The sequence below is a fragment of the Vombatus ursinus genome, unplaced genomic scaffold, assembly GCF_900497805.2.
Source record: "Vombatus ursinus unplaced genomic scaffold, bare-nosed wombat genome assembly UNPS02014973.1, whole genome shotgun sequence".
Classification (NCBI taxonomy): domain Eukaryota; kingdom Metazoa; phylum Chordata; class Mammalia; order Diprotodontia; family Vombatidae; genus Vombatus; species Vombatus ursinus.
This window is the reverse complement of record NW_020954751.1, coordinates 4,937,063-4,946,058: the sequence shown is the minus strand read 5'-3', so window position 1 is coordinate 4,946,058 and position 8,996 is coordinate 4,937,063. Positions and strand designations below refer to the sequence as shown.

Sequence of the window (8,996 nt, the reverse complement as noted above, 5' to 3'; positions counted from 1 at the left end):
ACCTCCAATGGGCAGCTCTATCCAAGTTTCCAGCCCCACACTGCACCCCAGCGCTCATCAGAGGTACTCAGCCAACCCCATTTCCTACAGCACCTCCAGCTCCTGCTAAAACCTGCTTTTCTCCTGTGCCAGGTTACCCAAGGAAGCCAAATTATTTCCTTTTAATGGCTAGACCTGGTTGATTCCAGTAACTTATCCTTCCCTGCACATGACTCCTCCTGGTTATCCTTAGTTCCCACAGCTTCACTTTGCTGCTGGCTGCCAGTCACAGGACCAATAAATAAACTGACTTATTCACGGTGCATTATGTCACAGATAAGCCAGTAAAGAAGCATTATTCTTCATGTGGACCACACCCTGAGGATACAACCTTAAAAAGAAAAGATATACACTAAAGAAATGTTCCCTAGCTGGAACCTGAAAATGTCTAGAGCAGCAGGATTAAGATAGTTTTAGAAGGGGATGGGGGATGTCCATGAACTTGGATGGGAAAACAAATTTAAGTCTTTATTTTCATTAACCTCTAAATGATAATTAACATTTCCTTCCATTATGAATATAGGCAACATTCTGCAAAGGAGTAGGCTTCACCAAACAACTACCAAAGGGATCGGTATCTGTCTGTCTCTCTGACTCTAATACTATCTCTTTAACTCACTCACTCTCACTCTCTGTCACACACACACACACACACACACACACCACGACTTAAAGAGAACATGAGGCTGTACAAAGAGTGGACCCAGGCGTAAAGACTCCCTGGGTTCAAATCCTACCTCTAACACTCAAGCACAGTGTGACCATGGACAAGTCATCTAACATTTTTGAGCCTCAGTTTGCTCATTTACAAAATGGGGATAAGAAGGTCTCTAATATTAATTTATAGGGCAACGGGGAGATATATGGTTGAGCTTAAATAGGCTACAACATTAGCAAATAAGGAACTATACAGAAAAACTGAAGTAAAGTATATCATCTGAGAAAGGAAAAAGAAACAACATACAGCTCACTTTTATTTAATGCTTAAGGTTAGCAAAGCACTTTACATATATAGTCTCATCATGGGGAGAGAATGAGGGGATACCTCATGAACAGTCTCCTTTTCTTGCCCAGATCCAAGCCTCCACCTCACTTCTCAGCCATGTCAACCTAGAAGCTAAATACCTTGTTTGCTTGTATTTGCATCCCTAGGTCTTAGCACAATGCCCAACACCCAGTAAGTGCTTAATAAATGTTCTCACTAAAGGCCCTATTGCATACACTGTATTCACAAATACAAAAGGTGGGGAGGAGGGCCTGGTGGCTCTTAGACTTCACTGTATTTACCAGCCTTTAGCAAAACCCTTCCTTCCTAACACAACCACTTGAAAATTTCAAATGCCTACTTATTAGAAATGCAAATTCTATTTTCACTTCTGGCCCCTTCCCTTACTCTGCCCAATGTCTCTGTATTCAGCAGATGTCCCAGTTATAGTCAATGTTCCCTTTTCCTTAACCATGCAGGAGGATGACATAATGTAGAATATAGGACAGCTTAACTGTTTCCATAGTAACATAAGTATCTTTAGGTTTTACCAAACCAGGATTACTAATTCAGCTCAGAATCAATGGCCCCAGAACAGGACATTTATGCAAGAACGGATAGAAGCCAACCTCAAAACCAAAGGGATCTGTATTATACAAGCCCACCTTAGACACATACTGATTGTGTGATCGTGGACAAGTCACTTATACTCTTAGTAATCTGGGCATATAAATTGCAGCAAAGGTGCCAAACTTCACTGGTGGAGGGGCTTTCCTCACCTTAGAGTTCTCTATATTAAAGAAATCACAGGTCCAATCTGTCTCCCTATATTTAACAGCTCAAATTTGTTTGGAAAGCACTACACTACAGACAAATTTGTTAGGAAAGCATTCACTACAGACAGCTCCATCAGAGAGAGTTTCAAAAAATAAGATTAGGGAACTAAGAATATAAGAGTGGATAAATGACTTCCCCATGGTCAAGGAACTAGTTTTTGACTCCAGGTTTAACTCTAAGCCTACCTTGCCACACTTCCCAATCCACTTCTATTTTCTAAGCGTGGGGGGTATTTTTTTGTCCAGACTTTTGATTTCATCTGTGCATCAATGTCAAAATCCCTCCACCAGATCAGAGAAAGAGGAACAGGTCCTCCATACAAAATCATTTAGAGCAACTCTTTTTGTGGTGGCAAACAAACTGGAAACTAAAGGGGTGCCCATCAATGAGGGTCTGGCTGAACCAATTATAGTATATGAAGTAATGGCATACTATTGTAAGAAATAAAGAAAAGGACAGTTTCAGAGACCCCTGGGAAGATACACTTGGACTAACGCTGAGTGAATGAAGTGAACAATTTATAACATCAACTTTGTAAAGACAAACAATCTGATCAACATAAAGATTAATAACAATTCCAGAACTCCAATGGCTTCCAATAACTTCTAAGATCAAATAAAAAAAAAATTCTGTCTGGCATTCACAGCACTATCCTGTATTACCTAGTTCTCTCCTACCCTTTCAGTCTTCTTACACTTTAGACCCCTACAAAAATTCTGCCATGAAGTGACACTAGCCTCCTCAATGTTCCACAAAGAAGACACTCTCAAGCTCTGGGCATTTTCCTTGGCTGTCCCCTATGCCTGTAATGCTTTCCCTCCTCTGCTCCAATTACTGACCTCCCTTGGCTTCCTTTAAGTCCCAATGAAAATCCTACCTTCTATAGGCAGCCTTCCCCAACCCCTCTTAATTCCAGTGCATTCCCTCTGTTAATTATTTTCTATTTGTGCTGCATATAGCCTGTTTGTACATATTTGCTTGTTGTCTCCTCCATCAGATTGTAAGCTCCATGAGGGCAGGAATTGTCTTTTGCCTTTTTTTGTATACCCCAGCACTTAGCACAGTGCCTGGAACATTGTGAGTGCTTAAAAAATGTTTATTGACAGGATCAGTGATGAAGAATTCTACATACCTCCTGACAGAGAGGCTATGGTCCAACATGCAAAATGAAGAATACATTTTTTGGACATGATCAGTGTGGGAATTTTGAAGTAAGATGGGAGGGAAACAAATAGTGCTTTATAATTAAAAAAAAACTAATTTAAAAAATTCATGCAGGAATAGGTAATGCAAATAGTATTTTCTCTATTGTATAGAAGAGGAAAGTGGAGTACAGAAAAGTTAAGCAATGTGACCTGGGCTAAGATTGGAACTCTGGTCTATACCATACTATCTCTCAAATCATTCATCAAATACTCCTCCTATAGCCTATCAGCATTATTAGCAAGACACTTCACAAACTCTACTAATCTTTAGTTTTGACAACAGATAGGAACTTGCTTTCATACAGGCAGAATCACAAAATCTTTGAATTCTCCATTCCAACCCCTTCTTTACCCTAGAAGATGCCCTTTCTTTGGCTCATACTCAAGACACCTCCAAGACTGTTATATCTCTTCAGCTCCAAGGCTTACTATAATTAATAAAAAAAAAGCACTTCAGTTTCCCTATTCATAACATGAAGGGATCTCATTAGGGATGAACAGGCAAGTAACAAGTGCTTAAATAAATGGTTGTTGATCAATGAGCTTTAAGGACTCTTTCAATGTTAACATTCTAATGTTCTATGATCCCTTCACATATCCTAGAATATTAGCTGTTGGGGGGGGGAAGGCACGCAAGTACTCTGCCCTTTTAGTCTTACATATCAATGCAGCAACGTCCATGTAGCTAATAAATGTGTGCTGAATCAAACTGATTGTCCTAAGATCCCTCACCTCCAATATTCTATGCTTCGAAATGAATTTTTTTAATTGAAATTTTTTTCAATTATAAAGCATTAATTTCTTCTCCCTCCCATCTTATTCCAAAATTCCCACACTGGCCATGTCCAAAGATGTGTTCCTCATTATGCATATTAGATCATAGCCTCTCAGTCAGGAGGTATGTAGCATTTCTCATCACTGGCCCCCGGGTCAGCTTTTTCATTCAATGGTAGATCAACCCAGACTTCTCCCTCAATCATTTTCCCCCTTCGGGGATGGAAATTACAATAACAGTTAACATTTATAAGAAAATGTTTTACAATTTAAGCCCCTCCTTCACTTGGAGGTCACGTCTACGCCATACTGTCTCCCTCCACTAAGGCTATAATCTTTGCTTCTTCACCAAGAAGAATCTTGATTCCACCCCTAGAACCTTCCTAGCCTCGAACTGAAGGGCTTATCTTGCTCACATCTAAGTCTCCACCTGACTTCCAGGCCAGATTCAAGTCATGCTCCCCCCAAATTTCAAATCCCAATCTTTAGTCTACTTCCAATCTCAGAATTCTTTCTACTACAACAATCACTACCAGAAAGAGCTTCCTTCCTTTCAGGGTACGCCAAACCCTATCTATCCAACAAGGTTAAGGAAAGAATGGCCATAATGAATAATGTCCACCCTCTGGCTAAAGTCAATCAGTGATTTGTAAATTAATAGACTGGGCCTCTGGAGATAGTCTTAACTTTAATCTGATAATTTAATTAACTGATGAATGCTGTCTTTATTAGGAAACGGCAAAAAGCCAAGTGGGAATTTGGGGGTCTGGGAACTGATAAATACTATGTGACCTTGTCACTTTAATCTCTGGACCTATTTCTCCATCTGTGGCAATAATCTAAGGAGTACTTCAAAAAAAAATAATATTGAAAAAATTACTGTGCTACTGAAAAAATAACAAACATGATGAAAAATAAGGAAACATGGAAAGACTTTTCTGAACTGACAGTGATGTCAGAAAGGTGAGGAAAACACATACAATGATGAGAATAATATAAATGGAAATAACAACATAATCAAAACAATACTGTGAAATTACTATAACCAAAACTGATCCTGAAGAAGAGATATAAAAAGACATCCCCCACCCTCCAGTCTTCTGAAAAGGGGAGGGTCCACAAATGTGGAACACTGCATGCAAATCAGACATTTTTTGATAGGTCAGGGTTGTTTTGTTTTAAATTGTTATAAGGTGTGGTTCACTGGGAGGGAGAAGTGGGAGGCATATGCCTAAGAAATGTAAGTGAGAGCAATTCAACAAAGGCCTATCCAAATTTTTGAAATAGTAACCACAGTATTGCTTTTAAAGGATTTACAAATGCTATCATCACAACAATTTTGTGAGGTAGATGGCAGAAATATTCTTGTCCCCATTTTACAGCAAAGGAAACAACATGACTTGCCTGTCAGTAAGCAGTTTAGTAAATGTCAGCTAGGATTTAGACCCAGATCTTCTGATTCTATGATACTTCTTCACAAAGGGGGCTGGACTAAATGAACTTTAAGGTCCCTTCCAGGTCTAACCTAGATTATGATTCTATGAATGTGGTTGTGTATCTACTCATTAGGCCTTAAAGGCCCCTATATGCCCCTGGTCATCACTCCAAGTTCCAAAGAGCCCCTACCTTATGTAGAAATCTTGTTTTTAAGAACAGGACTTTCCTCTGCCTGTTAACTCTGTCCTGTTCTCTCTTGGGAACAGTTTTGGTTTATTCCCCTTCCTCCTCAATACCAAGTTACCACTCAGACTAAAGCCTGTTTAACCACTGGCCTGGCTCCTTTCCCACTCAATCTGCCAGGCTGAGCTACACTGTCAGACACTGATTTTCAAAGGGACAGAGAAGATGCTACAAGGCAGGTTAAGGCTAGAAAAAATGTGGCATGTGTCCCTGAGGGATGTGTAATCCTCTAAGTCTCAGCAAATGGACAGGATGGGGAAGAAATAAAACTGGGGGTGGCAAACGGGACACAGGGTCATGCCCTCTGCCAATTTTAAAGACTCAAGAGGGAAAAAAAAAAGTGTCACATTTTTCCTCTCTGACCCAGCACACAGAGGACTATGTGTCTCAGTAACATTCTGGGTAACATTAGTCAGCAGGGAACATTAAGGCAGACAAATGTGTTCAGTGTTTTCATGGATTCTGACTCAGACCTTTCTCTTCCGGTGATTCTCTTTAAAGCGGGATTAGAAATGGCAAGCTGTCACAAGCCTGATTCAGCCCCCCCCAAGCCCAGCCCTCTCTTCCTCCAGGAAAATTCCCTGCCAGGATGGACTCCAGGCCAATCTTAGTCAGATGGCAGGAATGAAAGCAATCTCCCCTCCTTTTCCGATTTCTTCTCCCCTCCTTCTCTCCCCAGCTCTGCCCTGGGGCTCATGGCTGGGGAATGTTTCATAGTGCCTCCCCCCCACTCAGAGGCTACTCACGTGGCTGGCATCCATGGCCCTCCACCAATGATGACGAGCAAACTCGTGAAAGCCACGTGACGGACTTCTCAGCACCTCCAAAACAAACAGAAGGCAGAGATCCAAGTGAGGTCATCCTGGAAGGCTGATGGTTGGAGTTGGGGACCAAGCAAGGGAAACTGTGTTCGTCTGCTGGCATCGGGTCATCTCCCCCCCACACTCCTGAAAGCCGGAAAGCTGGGAGAGGACCCAGACTGAGAGGAAATAGTCAGGATGCCTTCCTGGCTCTCCATCTGGAGGGAGTGCTCCATCCTCCAGTTTTTTGCACATTAGGGAACTAGAGGCTTATATAGGCTGGGTACCTTTAAAGAGCCAGTACATGAAAAAGGTAACCACTGCCCTTTTTAAAATAACATCTGCAACCCCAGAGGATCACAGATTTAGAACCTGGCAGCACTTCAGAGAACAACTAGTCCAACCTCCTCATTTTGTAAAAAAGGAAACCAAGGCCCAGGGAGGTGAAGGGACTTGGATTCTCTCTGTAACATTATGCTTATGCTGCCTCATGCTTTCTTAATTCAAAATTAAAAAAAAAAAAAACAACTTAAAAAACAAAGCAAAGTTGTATCTAAAGGCTATTTAGGAAATAGAAAGCATGGTTTCTGGTTTAGAGGGTTCTTTTCCCCTACTGTAATGCCTCATCAGGAAAGACGATAATCCTCAACCCTCTAGGCCACAGGTTACAAGTTCCAACAGGTCCTACAACAAGCTGGACAAACTTCAAATAAGGACCCAGTAATGACCTTGATCATCCCAGGACTAGCCTAGCTACCTTCACAGAAAGTTGGCTAACAGATGATGAATGTTTTGGCCATAGCCACTCAGGAAGATTTATATCAGGAGGAGAAAAGTATAGTCAGAAATCTTTTTTCGGTCGGGTCAAGTTCAAACTCCTTACCCTGAAATTCAAGATCCCTGCAATCTTGGTCCCCCACTCCCCACCACCAAGCTAGTTTTCTGGCCATTTTCCCACTACTTTCATACATAAAAATCACTAATCCAGTCAGGGCGACCACCTCATTATCCCCTACAAATCACTTTTATGTTCTCTCTGTCGATAACTTTTTTCACACTCTCCCTCATCCTATCCAAACCCCACAGGTCAGCTTAGTTCCTTTCTAGCCATCAGGAAACTCACCATCCTCTTAACTTTCAGCAGGTATTCTATCCTATGGCAACTCTTCCATTTCCCCCCTATATTCTGGTATTAATTGCCAAGATGTTTGTGACTGTTCAACCAAACTAGACTGTAAGAAAGAATGCTATCCATATATGGTATAGTAGAAGGTTGGCTAGGCTTGAAATCCGGAAAACTAGCCTGGAAATAGAATGGAAGAAAAAACTTTGGAAAACACTGAATAATCGTGAATACCATCCTAGCCTTTTTTTTTTAAACTGCATCTGTAATATTGACAGAGAAATCCCAGTGTGGAAACTCCCTCTACCAATGCAAATGAGGACCTTCTCTATAATTTGCAGTGTGAGAAAGTTGACTGTGTTGCTAATTATGTGACTGGTGGAAGGACACAGAGCCACTATGAATCAGAGGGAAAACTGAAATCCAAGTGTAGATTCTGACTCAGAGACCCGTTCTCAATCCACTATGCCAGGCTGCATATCAAGTACCAATTAAATGTCAGTTATAACTATACTTCATTGTCTCCCCTACAATGTCTATCACAGTACCTTGTACACAGTAGATATTTAGTATTTACTTACTCATTACTTGGATGATTTGCAATCTGGTATGGCATACTATATATACCCAAGTTTATGTCTAACTTTAAGGCTTCTCCTGACAACTATTATTCCAACTGAACCAGTTAAAGGAGAAACTAAGGCACAAGGAATCTAGCAGACCTGTCCAAGATCAAACATCTCATTACAGACAGCCAACTAGAACTGAGCTTCTAGTTACTTGGCTTAATGATCTACATGTCCTTTGATTTTGAATCTAATACACAAAACATTAGGTATTCAAGAAAAGTCTTTGGGACTGAATGGCCCTTTGAAAGCAAGCACAGCTGATTTAGGGATACCATGGTTGTCTTCACTTCAGTCATCTCAGAAACTATAAAGCTGAAATTGCTATCTGTGATCAGATGCAAATCAAACATAATTTCTCAGAGTAATTATCCACGCTGGGATGCTTGCTCTTGAATTTCCAAGACAGATATACAAATGTGTCAGCATTTATAACTCACATCTCTGTAGTGCTTTCTACTGGTCTGTCAACTAGCATATATGAGGCACCTACTAAGTGTCAGTCACTGAAAACAGTGGGAATGTAAATAAAGGCAAAAAAAGTCCCGCTCTCAAGGCGCTCACAAGTCTAATGGGGGGGAGGGGCAAACATATAAACAACTATGTACAAACAAGCTATATGGGGAACAAATGGGGGTGGTCTTAGAGGAAAGGTACTATGATTAAGGAGGACTGAGCAAAGCTTCTTGCACAAGATGGGGGTTAGATGAGACCTAAAGAATGTCAGGGAAGTCAGGAGGTGCAAATGAAATGGGAGCACATTCCAGGCATGTGGTACAGCCAATGAAAACACCACCATCAGAAGAAGGCGCACCTTGTGTGAGGAACAATAAGGAGGCCAGTGTCACTACACTGTAGACTACATGGAGGGGAAGACTGCAATGGCAATAGAAGCCTGGTTATGAAGGCCTTTGACAGTCCAACAGA

The 8,996-nt window shown here is 41.1% G+C and overlaps 1 long non-coding RNA gene across 2 annotated transcripts in view; it reads right to left on the bottom strand.

Annotated features, from left to right (window-relative positions):
- The window catches only part of LOC114030624, a 172,893-nt gene that overhangs the window by 119,924 nt on the left and 43,973 nt on the right, over positions 1 to 8,996 (bottom strand). For both annotated transcript variants that reach the window (XR_003567646.1, XR_003567647.1), the window contains exon 2: positions 6,267 to 6,341. This is a non-coding gene — a long non-coding RNA (uncharacterized LOC114030624). The remainder of the gene's footprint in view (positions 1 to 6,266; positions 6,342 to 8,996) is intronic.